Source organism: Rhinopithecus roxellana, chromosome 7, assembly GCF_007565055.1.
Source record: "Rhinopithecus roxellana isolate Shanxi Qingling chromosome 7, ASM756505v1, whole genome shotgun sequence".
Classification (NCBI taxonomy): domain Eukaryota; kingdom Metazoa; phylum Chordata; class Mammalia; order Primates; family Cercopithecidae; genus Rhinopithecus; species Rhinopithecus roxellana.
In genome coordinates, this window is record NC_044555.1 from 124411816 (window position 1) to 124425609 (window position 13794).

The following is a 13794-nucleotide window of genomic DNA, read 5'->3' on the forward strand; positions in this document are numbered from 1 at the left end:
GCAAAGTGTGATTTTGGTGAGGAAGCACTCAGGAGGGAGGGCTTATGTGTCACTGGGTTCCATTTGACTTGACTGCAGTCCCCATCAGCTGTGCCTGTACTGTCATTACCTGTCTTACAGGGAAATACCATTTATTAGAATTCTTGGTATATTCACCCTCAGAGATGAGAAGAAACCATGCATTTTCAGAGGCTAATAAAGGCGTCCTATACTTTCAGAGGCCAGCCACGTACGCTTATTTTAACCCTAAGGATTCAGGCAACAAAACAACTGAATTAGAGGAAAGGATGTTGACTCTTAATGCATGTAAATGTCACACTAGGTCAGATCAGTGATCCCTCCAGCCCCAGAAACCTGACAAACCCTGATGCACATCTGGGGAGAACCCAGTTACCCCTGCTCACATAGTCTCAAGATGTGCTTCCCCAGAGAGCCTGTTTTAACATAATCCTATTTTGCAGCTTTTGAAAACCAGTTTTGAACTTTTATGACTTATTGGGGTGATCAAGTCCATAAATTTAGTACTTTTTTGTTGTTCTCATCTGAACTGTCTAACATGTTGGGAGGAAACCCCTGATTTGCGCATGGTGCCAATCTCCATTATGAATTTGTGGATTCTGATTCCATTCCCTTTGAGACTGAAGAAGCCACAGCTGGAGGTTTCTTCTCTACTAAGGCCCTCTTCCAATTCCCTCCAGCTGTGAGCTTGACCCTGCTGAATGTGCTGACTCAGTGTTGTCATAAACAACTTTCGAAGCCCCACCCAAAGCCTTGGCAGGAGAAGGTGTTTCTTTCTGAGAGTGATTTTCCCCCCAGCAGATGGAGACTGACACCAGAAGTTTTTACATAGCAGCAGGCAATGTGAATAGCAGGCATGGTGGTCTATCTTTCCAGAGGTTAGAGAGGAAATGGCATCCCCAGCTGCTAGGCTTCTGTTATAGGAGACCCATTAGGGCCTTTCTGATTGCAGGGCAAGTTGAAGAACTGGCTCTTGGTGTAGCCTCATAATGTAAAAGCCACACATTGCAACAGTGGCATCACTAAATGTTAGGGAGAGAACCTTAGTGATGACCTAATCTGATCTCATTGTTTGGATAGGGAAAGTCTCAGAGGGGACAATGACTGACCTAAGGTTACTTAGGTTAGTGACACTGCATGGTATAGTGGCATTTTTTTTTTCAAACAGTTCTACTCTGCTTGCCCATTAATTCCTTTGGTGACATCTTATCAATTTCCGTGGCTGTAAATATCTGTCATACCCTGATTCCCAATGTTACGTTTCCACCTCATAGCTCTCTTCCAAGTTCCTGCCCAGTATATCCAGTTAGTTAGCTGACATCTCCCCTCAGATGTATCACAGGCATGTCAAGCTTCACCATTTCCAAAGTAGAATTACTTTACTTCTGGTTCTTTTACTACCACCCAACTTAGATCCTCTAGCTGTCTCCCCTCAGCTCAGAGAATGTCAACACCATCTGGCCAGTTGCTGGGGCTAAGTAAGCATCTAGGAGCTAGCCTTGATTTCTCTCTTTCCTACCGACCGACCACGTCAGCAGCGTGCCCCACACATCTACTTTTCATCACCCCCTCTGCCAATTTTATTGGTCAAGGCCACCACCATTACGAGGGTGTTGTAATGACTTCCTGCCTGGTCTTCTTTTTCTCTTTTTTTTTTTTTTTTTTTTTTTTTTTTTAAAGAGAGGTTCTTACTCTGTTGCCTCGGCTGGAGTGCAGTGGCGTGATCAGCTCACTTGAGCAGCCTGACTTCCCAGGTTCAAGCGATCCTCCCACCTCAGCCTCAGAGTAGCTGGGACTATAGGCGCACATTATCAAGCCTGGTTAATTAAAAAAAAAATTGTAGAGGTGGGTTCTCCCTGTGTTCCCCAGGCTGGTCTCAAACTCCTGGGTTCAAGCAGTCCTCCCACCTTGGCTTCACAAAGTGCTGGAATTAGAGGCATGAGCCACCATGCCCTGCCTGGTCTTCCTTTTAGCTTTGCTGCCCTCCAATCCATTCAGCAGGCAGCATGACTTAATTACATCAGTCTCATCCCTTCCCTGTGGATAACCCTTCAGTGACATTTACAATGAAACCTAAGCTTCCCTGTGGCCCACCAGGCCCTGCATCAATGGGTCTCAAATATTCATGTGCAGAAGAATCACCTGGAGACATTGTTAAAAAGCAGATTCCTCGGCTCCAGAAACTCTGAGTAAGTTGGTCTGAGATAAGGCACAGAGTCTGCATTCTAAATCAGGACCCAAGAGCATTTTGATGCAGGGGTGCTTGGACCACACTTTGAGGAATACCACCCTAAAGGATCTGACCTCTGCCTACCATAAGCCTTCCTCACCCCTGCCACTATACTCTGATACTGTCCTTTTACTCCTCCCAGTAAGCTGAACTCTTTCCAACCTCAGGGCCTTTGCATGTGCTGTTTACCCAGAAAACTCTTTCTTGCCTCAGCCCCCATCTTTGCTGTGCCTAACCATAAGTCACCCGTCCTGTCCCATTGACTCTCTGCCCTCATTCCTGGGCTTTCTGGTACAGCATTCTGGCTGACTGCCCCTGGGCTTGCCATGTACTCTTCCACAATCTTCCTCTTCCTCTCTTGATGACCTCACGTACCTGCTCCATGGGGCCTAGGGAGGCAGAAAACTATAGTGGTTCTTCACATAGGCTCCAATGACCAGACTGCCTGAGTTCAAATCTCAGCTCTGCCACTTCCTAGATATGTGACCCTGATCAAAAGTTAATTGACGTTTCTGTGCCTTGGTTTCCGTGTCTTTTCTCCCCAGCTTTATTGGGTATAATTGAGAAGAAAAATTGTATGTATTGAAGGTGTATCCACATCTTAAAAGTAATGATAGCACCTTTCCTCATAGTATCATCATGAGGATGAGATCAGTTATACATTTCCAGGCCTTGGAACAGTGTCTGGTGCCTAAGTGCTAAATAAATGGCAACTAGTGGAGTTATTCCCAAGCCCTCCATGGACTTCCAGGCCCAGAACCCACTTCTGCTGCCCTTCAGCTCCCAGCAGGTGACTGTACCCTTTGCTTTGTGAAAATGTCAAAACAGTCTTGCCCCCTGCATATCAAAATGTCTCCAGCTTAACTTCATCTCTCTCTCTTTCCATCTGTCTGAGAAATAAGCGGTCTTCCTCGCCAAGACCAGCTCTTTCACCTGCACTTTTGAGCCCTTCTCCTCCACCCTCTCTGGACTTTTCCCCATCAACCATCACCCCTCCTCTTACATCTCAGTATGGGTTATTCATTTAACAAGTATTTGTTGAGTGGCTCCTGTGTGCCCCATGCTGTTCAAGGTGCTGGGGATCTAGAAGTAAACCAGACAAGGTTGCCATTCTCATGGTGCCTTCATCAAGAGGGCAGGGCAGGGATGAGGGTGGACAGATATGCAAATTAACAGTACCCAAGGTCACTACAGATCCTGACAAGTACTGTGGAGAGTATCAAACAGGGGGATGCACTCGAGGGTACAGCGGGGTGCCTTGGTCAGGAAAAGTTGCTTTGAAGAGGTGATGTTTTAGCTGAGACTTAAACCTCAGGAAGCCAAGACACCATATCTTGATTTGAATACCCCCAAAAAGAGCCACATGTGCAAGATCTGGCAAAAGACATTCCGAGCAAAGGAAAAGACAAATGCAAAGGCCCTGAGGCAGCAAAACAGCTGGCCGTGCTCAGGGAACAGCCAGGCAGAACTCCGTGAGGGACAGGACTTGCTGGACAACAGGTGAGCAGGAACGTGGTCACAGAGGGCCTGAGGAACCTCGGGCAGGAGCTTGCATTTCATTCGACACCACAGGAGGCCATGGCTGCCTTTACTCAGGGAAGTGACGTGACTTCTGTATGCTCCTTCTCCTAACCTTAGAAAGAGTAATAATAACTAATAACTCTAGCTGTCATTTATCCCAGGTACTAATACATTTAATATCATTTTAGCCTTTACAATAGGCTGATAAAGTACTACATTATCCCACCTTTTTTTTTTTTTTTAATTGAGACGGAGTCTAGCTCTGTCACCCAGGCTGGAGTGCAGTAGCGTAATCTTGGCTCACTGCAACCTCCACCTCCCGGGTTCAAGCGATTCTCCTGCCTCAGCCTCCCAAGTAGCTGGAATTACAGGCATGTGCCACCACATCTGGCTAAGTTTTGTATTTTTAGTAGTGACAGGGCCCGGCTAAGTTTTGTATTTTTAGTAGTGACAGGGTTTCACCACCTTGGCCAGGCTGGTCTTGAACTCCTGACCTTGTGATCCACCCGTCTTGGCCTCCCAAAGTGCTGGGATTACAGGCATGAGCTACCGTGCCCGGCCACTTTTATAGGTGAGAAAACTGAGACTCAGAGATGGCGTAACTTGGTACTCAGCTAGTGGCTGACCAGAAAATGACTTCAGAGCCCAGATTTGTGCTCTTAAACACAGCCACTGTCTCCCCAGCTGGACTGGGCATGAAGGTGAGGGCACTCCTTAAAACCCCTATCCCTTCTAGCTACATCCCAAGATTTCATGTCAGCTAGATTGCCTGCTGGCAGGTCAAATTCAACTTTTCTTTGACCCTGACCAGCTTCTCCTGGCATCCTTCTCTCTCCCATCACCCAGGCCTAAGCTTTTGGTTATTTTTGGCCCCTGCCCCACTTTCTAATCAGTTACCAATTGCAATTCAACAAATATTTATCCAGCACCTGCCAAGTGCAGGCTACCATGCAAGGTTCTGAAGGAAACCAAAATGGGTGAGACTGGTCATTACGAGACAAGACAGACATAATATTTTTGTTTGTTTTGTTTTGTTTCATTTGAGACAGAGTCTCACTCTGTTGCCCAGGCTGGAGTGCAGTGGCACGATCTTGGCTCACTGCAACCTCCATCTCCTGGGTTCAAGCGATTCTCCTGCCTCAGCCTCCCTAGTAGCTGGGACTAGGGACTACAGGCACGTACCAACACACCCAGCTAATTTATTTGTATTTTTATTTTTAGTAGAGATGGGGTTTCACCATGTTGGCCAGGCTGGTCTTGAACTCCTGACCCCAGGTGATCAGCCTGCCTTGGCCTCCCAAAGTGTTGGGATTACAGGCGTGAGTCACCGCACCTGGCCAATATTTTTTTAAAAGAAGGAAAAAAAGGAAAGATGGATGAAAGAAGGGCAGGAAGGAAGAAAAGAGGGAGGAAGGATGAGAAAAAGTAAAGAAAGCAAGAAAGAGGGAGGAAGGGAGGACCTCCACAGAAAAGGGGCCAAGATCAGCTCAACTGCAGTCTCTAGCTGGCCCCTCCTTTCCACTGCCCATTTCCCAGCCCCTCCAACTCCTGCCCTCCTCCCCAATAAAATTCAAACACTCATTGCCTCATTTAAGGAGTTAAATCGCCTGATGTATTTAACTCCTTTCTAACTAATTTCTCAGTTGCCAGTTTCTCTCCCTGTACACATCACTGCACTGTTTTGATGTCTCTCCCCTATTCCAGACCCCTGCTGGCCCCCCCAGCCCACTTACCATGGAAGTTCCAATCCTTCCACCTGGCATGCAAAGCTCTCCTTAGTCTCTTCCACCCACCTCTCAGGCCGAGTCTCCCACTTGACCTTCTCATGCTGTTCCCTTCCCTAAACTCATGTGCACTCTCTGCTTTGGCTCAGTCTGTACCGGCCACTTGGAACCCTCCAGCCCCCACTTCTCCACCTGCCCAAACCCCATCAAACCCAAATGTCACCTCCTCCAGGAAGCCTTTTCCCACAACCCCTGCCCCTACTGAACTCCTAGGACCTGCCCTCTGTACCACCATTTAAAAATACTGCATACCAAAGGATGCTGTTGCCCCTTTTGGACTGGAAGCTTCAAGAGAGTGGGAACCAAGCTGGGCATATTTTGGGTTTCCCACAATGCTTTGCAGAGAGTTAAGTGTTCAATGATGTTTGGCTAATAAAGATTGTCCCTCAAAGCATAAGTGTATCCAATAAGTGTTCCTGAAATGTATATACATTTAATTATTCATTCTGAGCTCTATTAACTTTAGAGGAATTCATGTGGTAGGGGGGGACTTACTGAATTATATTAATGTAATCCAAGAAGATAATAGTTTTTAGCAACCACACAGTACTGTTATTTTCTATTGTTTTGTAGGCAACAAAATCAGCCTTATTGAATTTGCTTTTTAAAATTGATTCTCAAAGTTTATTAAAATTAGAAATAGAACTACCATATGGTTCAATAATCCCACTTCTAGAGATATATCCAAAAGAATTGAAAGCAGGGTCTCAAAGATATATTTGCACACCCATGTTCATGTTATTCACAATAGCCAAAAGATGGAAGCACCCCAAATGTCCATGGATAGAAAAACAAAATGTGTTCGTTCTCTACATACAATGGAATATGATTCAGCCTTAAAAAGGAAGGAATTCGTCATGACACATGCTACTACTTGAGGACATTATGCTAAACGAAATAAGCCAGTTCCAAAAAGCACTGTATGATTCTACTTCTATGAGGTCCCTAGAATAGCCAAATCCGTAGAGAAAAGAAGCATGGTGTTACCAGGGGCTGGGAATTGGGGAAATGGGCAGTTGTTTGATGGGTATAGAGTTTCAGCTTTGCAAGATGAAAATGTTCTGGAGATTCATTGCACAGCAATGTGAATACTCCTAACACTATTGAACTCTACACTTAAATATGGCTAAGATTTTTATGTTTTGTGCTTTGCTTTTCTTTTTTTTTTTTTTTTATTTGAGTCTAGCTCTGTCACCCAGGCTGGAGTGCAGTGGCACAATCTTGGCTCACTGCAACCTCCGCCTCCCAGGTTCAAGTGATTCTCCTGCCTCAGCCTCCCGAGTAGCTGGGATTACAGGCGCCTGCCACCATGCCCAGCTAAATTTTGTATTTTTAGTAGAGACAGGGTTTCACCGTGTTGGCCAGGCTGGTCTCGAACTCCTGACCTCATGATCTGCCCTCTTCGGCCTCCCAAAGTGCTGGGATTACAAGCGTGAACCACCGAGCCTGACCCCTGTTTTGTGCTTTTTACCATGATTAACATTTTTTTAAATCTTAAGTGATTCTTCAAAGGTGAGTCTGATCACATCGCCCCTCTCTGGGTCCCAGAATTCTTACTTGGACCCACAAGCCTTGGCTTGTCTGCTTGTCATGGACTGAAACCTCCTCCCACATCCTGCCATCCACCATTCTTTCAGCTGAGGTGGGGCACATTCACGGTGGTGTGGCCGTAGACCCATCCCCCATTCTTTCAGACTGGACTTCTGTCCTTGTCTGCTCCCTGCTCCCTCTCACACAGATCCAACTCCTCCCAAGGCTTCAGTCTCTGCAAAAACATCACTTTCTCTGTGGAGCTTTCCCTGGCCACCTCCTAGCCTAGGATGTAACATGTCCTTGTGACACACTCTCCTTGCACCCTTTCCTCTCCTTCACTTTGTAATTACACATTTATTATTTGATCAAGGTCACTCTCTCCCACCAGCTCAGGAACGCTGCTGAGGCAGAGACCACATCTTTTCCTCCCCTTGCTATCATAGCTCCAGCAGCTAGCCTGATGCCTGGCATCCAGTAATCTTCATCATTGATTACTCCAGTGTTGGCAAAGGCAAGGAAAAATAAGCCTTCCTGTTGCTTGGACAAGAGTAAATGAGTGTCACCTTTCTAAAAGCAATGTGGCAACATGCATTAAGAGCCTGGAAGCATTCACACTCGTAATTTCACTTCTAGGAAATCACCCTAGAGGAGCGCAATGGCGTAAGTCTACCCGTTCTTCTCAACATATTCATTAGCACAAAAAATGAAGCAGTTTACATAACTTTCATCACCAGAAGATGGGTAAACACATTGTAGATGTTTATGGATATAATATTATAGAGCCTTGTCAAATAATGTTTTTGAGGAATTGTGACATGGAAAAATGTTAGGATATAACATGAGGTGGAAAAGGCAGCATGTAAGTAGGTATGTACCTAATGTTCCTAAATTTAAAAAATCAGATATAAAGACAATCCATAGGCACAAAAATAGTGGAAGTCCATTCTCCAAACTGTTAACAGCAGTCACCCCTAGAGGGTGGCATCATGGGCAGTCATGGCTTCAGAATGTGTACATAGGAGGGTTTAGAAACCATTGAAAGGTAGGCTAGGGGATTTGTCTTGAAGCTGCAAGATGTCTTTGCATAGCAAGTAGGGTTTTGCCTTACACTGCATCTATATTCAGAGTGACTATGGGGGTGCTGATAGAGATTAGGATAAAGCCCCCAAGCCACTCTCTGGAGCCAACCTCAATGGATTTCTTTTTTCTCATATTTGTCTGGTTTTCTAAATGCTCTACAATGAAGATATATGACTTTTATAATCAGAAAAAGATTAAGGAAAACATTATTTCATGAAAGAAAGGCATTTCTGTGTGTTGGGATGAATGAACACAGTGTCCTGCTCAAGCAGGACAGGGCCTTGCCAGCACAGCCGCTCACCGCAGCTCCCTCACATCACAAGCCTGCCCTCTTCCTCGCACCCGCAGGCATCTGTCCTCCAGCTGCTGACATGGCTGGGCGGCAAAGGTCCCATCTTGACTGTGCACCTCGGAGGCAGCGCCATGGAGCATGGAGTTCTAAGGCATGTCCACGGGCCAAGCACACTTGCAAAGGCCATTTGACAACAATGGGCTTATACCCCTCTACCTCTTATGATGGCCCTAGCTTTGAAGAGCAAGGATCATTTTCTGATTGTAGCTGTGGCCACTAGATGGCAGAGGAGAATGACAGTTCCTAGTTGTATAATAAAATTGGTATTTAAAGCTGCAGTTACTTTTCTTATTTCATGATCATTTCTATTTTGGGAAATTCAGTTGACTTTTCTCCTTACAGTCTCTTACTTATGGCCTTAAAAGTCCACAAAAACAAAAACATTTTTTTTTTCAGAACTAGGTTAAAAGTATCTAAAGTTCATGGAAGTTTCAGCACTCTTTCTTTTCATTGAACACAGAATTAAATCACATTTTCCTCTCTTACCTCTTTCACTGTCCATCAATGTTTCAAGTTATTTTGAAAGTGTCCACAATGGTTGGGAGGTGATCTCGCTGCTGAAAGGTAATGACTTCGATCTTCTCTGGAGAGGGGTCAGCTGGGAAGGAAGGATGGAAGCAATCCAGGCAGTTGGAGAGGCGGGGAGAAGCACAGTTGTGACCTGGGAAGAAACAGACTAATCCCTGGCCAGAAGATGGCACAGCGAAGTAGAGAGGAAGGAGACCAAAAGGGAATGGGGCTTGTTACAGGTTCAGTTGTATCCCCCCGAAAATCGATATGTTGAAGTCCTAATCCCCAGTACCTGTGAATGTGACCTTATTTGGAAATAGACTCATCACAGATATAATTAGTTAAGTAAGATAAGGTTATACTGGGAGTAGGGTGGCCCCTCATCCAATGTAACTAGTTTCCTTATAAAAAGGGAAATTTGGACAGAGACACACAAACAGGGAGAACACTGTGTAAAGGCAAAGGCAGGGATCAGGGTGATGCATCTCTAAGCCAAAGAATGCCAAAAATTGCCAGCAAACCATCAGAAGCTCAGGATGGGCATGAGACAGATTCTCTTTCACAGCCTTCAGAAGGAACCAACCCTGCTGACCTCGATTTCACACTCTGGCCTCCAGATCTGTGAGACAACATGTTTCTAAGCCTCCCACTGTGGTACCTTGTTACTGCAGCCCTGGGAAATTAATTACAAGGCTTTTGGAGCCATGAAACAGTGGTAAAATCAGAATAGAATTTCTTCACACACTTCCAGGACTGTTGGACCTGATACGTGGGGGTGATGGCTGAAGGATAGAAGTTTCCTCCTCTACCATTCTATCACCCCCTCCACAATCACATTTCTTTTTCTTTCTTTTTTTTTTTCTGAGACGGAGTTTTGCTCCTGTTGCCCGGGCTGGAGTGCAGTAGTGTGATCTCGGCTCACTGCAACCTCTGCCTCCCGGGTTCAAGCGATTCTCCTACCTCAGCCTCCTTAGTAGCTGGGATTACAGGCGCCTGCCACCGTGCCTGGCTAATTTTTCATATTTTTAGTAGAGACGGAGTTTCACCATGTTGGTCAGGCTGGTCTCGAACTGACCTCAGGTGATCCACCCGCCTCGGCTTCCCAAAGTGCTGGAATTACAGGTGTGAGCCACATTTCTTGAAAGAGTTGTCTCCACTTGCTGTCCCCACTTTCTTACCTCCACTCACCCCTCAACCCTTTCTAGCCCATTCCTCTGACATGATTCTCACCAAGGTCACCAGCAACCTCCATGCTGCCAAAACCAAAGGTCATTTCTTAGTCCTCACCTAACACAACCTCTCAGCAGCATTCCACCCCTTCTTCAGGAACACTCCCTTCACCGGGCTGCTGGAACTCCACACTCTTCCCGGAGTTCCTCCTGCTTCACTGACCACTCCATCTCCATCTCCATTGCAGGCTCCTCTACTTTCTTGGCCCCTCCAGTAGATGATGGCATGTGCTGAGGTTTGGGCTTGGGTCACTTCTCTTCTTACTCTACACTACTCCTCCATAAACCCCACTCGCTCCTCTGTCTGCAGCTGTCTCCAAACTCTATCTGAAGCAGTCTGTCGCTGCCACCACACACTTCAGACTTGTTAACAGTGGCATCACATTCAATTCAGGTTTACATCCTTTTTTTGTTTTGTTTTTTTTAGATGGAGTCTCAATCTGTTACCCAGGCTGGAGTGCGGTGGCGTGATCTCAGCTCACTGCAACCTCCACCTCCCAGGTTCAAGCAATTCTCCTGCCTCAGCCTCCCGAGTAGCTGGGATTACAGGCGTGTGTCACCATGCCTGGCTAACTTTTGTATTTTCAGTAGAGATGGAGTTTCACCATGTTGGCCAGGCTGGTCTTGAACTCTTGACCTCATGATCTGCCCTCCTTGGCCTCCCAAAGTGCTGGGATTACAGGCATGAGCCACAGCGCCTGGCCACCCATGCTCATTTCTTTATATATTGTCTATACTTGCTTTGGGGCTGCAACAGCAGAGTTGAGTGGTTTCTACAGAGACTGTATGGTCTTCAGAGTCTAAAATATTTACTATCTGGCCCTTTACAGAAAGTTTGCCGAACTTTGATCTAGACCGAGCTTGTCCAACCAGTGGCCCGTGGGCTGCATATGGCCCAGGACAGTTTTGAAGGCAGCCCAACACAAATTCATAAAGTTTCTTAAAACATTATGAGATGTCTTTGTGATTTGATTTTTTTTTAATTTTTTATTTTTTTAGCTTATCATCTATCGTTAGTGCATTTTATGTGGGGCCCAGGGAAGCCAGAAGATTGGACAGCCCTGATCTAGACTGTGGTCTCAGCCGTCACCATTGAAGGCTTGGGGCCTCTTAACATAGTGAGATAGCCAGATGGGAAGGGCTCCCTGACCGAACCTCCCGCAGCCTGCGCACTGGGAAGAATGCAAAGTGGGGCGGAGCCACATAAGTTCCTGTCATTTGCAGCGGGGAGGAGCCAGGCCCCTCCTCTTCCTGGGTGGAACCTGAGATTCAGCAAGTGGAGGCAACTCTTTCAAGAAATGTGGCTGTGATCCCAGCACTTTGGGAGGCTGAGGCGGGTGGATCACCTGAGGTCAGGAGTTCGAGACCAGACTGGCCAACATGGTGAAACCCCCATCTCTACTGAAAATACAAAAAATTAGCCGGGTGTGGTGGTGCGTGCCTGTAATCCAGCTACTCCCAAGGGGATATAGTAAAGAAAGACTAATGACCAAAACTCGAGAGAAAGGAGGGGGCTTGCCATTCCTACGGCATGGCTCACCATCTGCAGACAGAGGGCATCGGAAGTCAAAGGGAGGCACCAGCAGTGGGTCAGTGACAGCTTCAGCCTCTGCACTACATCCTGAGGTGTCCCCAGTCCTCACAGCACATGCCTGCAGTCTGAAGACAAGACAGGGAGCTGAGTTTCCTGAGCCAGGCTCCTGTTCAGTGTTCAGACCAGCTTCAAGTTCTGGCCCACAAAGTCATCTGAGGCCTGGTTGTCTCTCAGCTCCCCTCCTTGGAACATGGATCCTCACCTCTTGCCGTACACAGGCTCCAGTGTGGAAGGGATACAGGATGGAGCCTTTGGAGGTTCTTTCTGACTGGCTATGACCCCAGAGAGGGAGGTGTCATGCTGGAGAGTTGGGCAGCCACCCTCTGTGATGACCAGCCCTACCACCTGGCCTGGCAACATGCTCACTGTGGGGAACCCAATTGTGAGATTCCCCTCTGCCTCACCCCAGTTTTCTGGGCGGAGATGTCCACAGGCAGGTGTGGGCGGGTCCTCCAGCACATCAAGCTTTATCTGTAGGCTGGTACCTATGAAATCTGGAAGGCTGGGGATTTTGGAATCTCTGACCCATTCAACCTGAAGCATCTTGCTGAATCCCACCAAGAATGGAGACCTCAGGGCCTAGTTATTTGATTTGCAAAATGTCATCTTAGGCCACCTCCTTACCAGCGGGTCCACTGCACAAATGTCTTGCTCAGATCCTTAAGAGCTGAGGAGTGCCAACAGCACTCCTGACAGATGGGTGGCCAGCAGCAGAGGCAGGAGCCCTGTGCCCTGCCAGGGGAGAATCAGGAATGAAAAGCTTTCCCAGTGCTGGCCGGGCACGGTGGCTCACACCTGTAATCTCAGCACTTTGGGAGGCCGAGGTGGGCGGATTATGAGGTCAGGAGATCAAGACCATCCTGGCTAACCTGGTGAAACCCCGTCTCTACTAAAAATACAAAAAAATTAGCCGGGTGTGGTTGCGGGTGCCTATAGTCCCAGCTACTTGGGAGGCTGAGGCAGGAGAATTGCTTGAACCCGGGAGGCAGAGGTTGCAGTGAGCCCAGATCGTGCCATTGCACTCCAGCCTGGGCGACAGAGCGAGACTCCTCAAAGAAAGAAAGAAAGAAGAAAGAAAGAAAAGAAAGAAAAGAAAGAAAGAAAGAAAGAAAGAAAGAAGAAAGAAAGAAGAAAGAAAGAAAGAAAAAAAGAAAGAAAGAAAGAAAGAAGAAAGAAAGAAAGAAGAAAGAAAGAAGAAAGAAAGAAGAAAAAGAAAGAAAAAAAGACAACATAAATAAATAAAGAAAAGAAATACAAGAAATAAATAAGAATAAAGAAAGAAACAAAGACATGACAAGAAAAAGAATAATAACTCAAAGCCCCTAAACGACAGCAAAGAAGAAAGAAAACACACACACACAAAACTTTCCCAGTGCTTACAAATCCGTCTTCCATCTCACGTCGGCTTGCAGTGTGCTGTGTGACCACTGAGAGGCACTGTGAGGTCACAAGAAGCTTGGAGGAGCGCGGCCACCATTTCAGTCCCAGCCTCCGGGAAGTGAGAAAGCCCCTAGGGAAACGTGCAGGATTCTGGGACTCTTTGGGACATCCCCCCCGGCAGAAAGGATCTGTTCTAGTCAGCAGTGAGGACCTGGGCTGGGCACCTCATGCTAGCCATTGCGAAGGGTGGTGCAAAGAGGAAAAGAACAGAGACCTAAAGGGGCCCTAATTCATCCCAGGCATCAGCCACGGGCAGATGACTTGGCCCAAACAAGCGGGGAGCGCCACACTGCAGAACCAAGCAGGAGGCGGAGCCAAGCAAGGAAGGCGGGGCCCTGGAGGACGTCTTGGCTCCTGGCTTCGCGCGGGTTCTTTGGGATGTTTTAGGAAGGACTCTTGACCTCCAGGTGTGTGGTGGTTGGGGGTATGCGGTGCAGTGGAGGACCCAACACGGAACAAACGGGAGACTGGGTGTTGTTTTGACACCTCCCTTTCATGTTTTC

At 47.0% G+C, this 13794-nt stretch overlaps 1 long non-coding RNA gene across 1 annotated transcript; it reads right to left on the reverse strand.

Annotated features, from left to right (window-relative positions):
* Positions 1-3397: 3397 nt before the first annotated feature.
* LOC115898764 lies at positions 3398-13531 on the reverse strand. Its single transcript, XR_004058442.1, has 3 exons — positions 13232-13531; positions 9005-9201; positions 3398-3881 (listed from the first exon to the last, which is right to left on the reverse strand). It is a non-coding gene; the product is annotated as an uncharacterized LOC115898764 (long non-coding RNA).
* Positions 13532-13794: the final 263 nt, after the last annotated feature.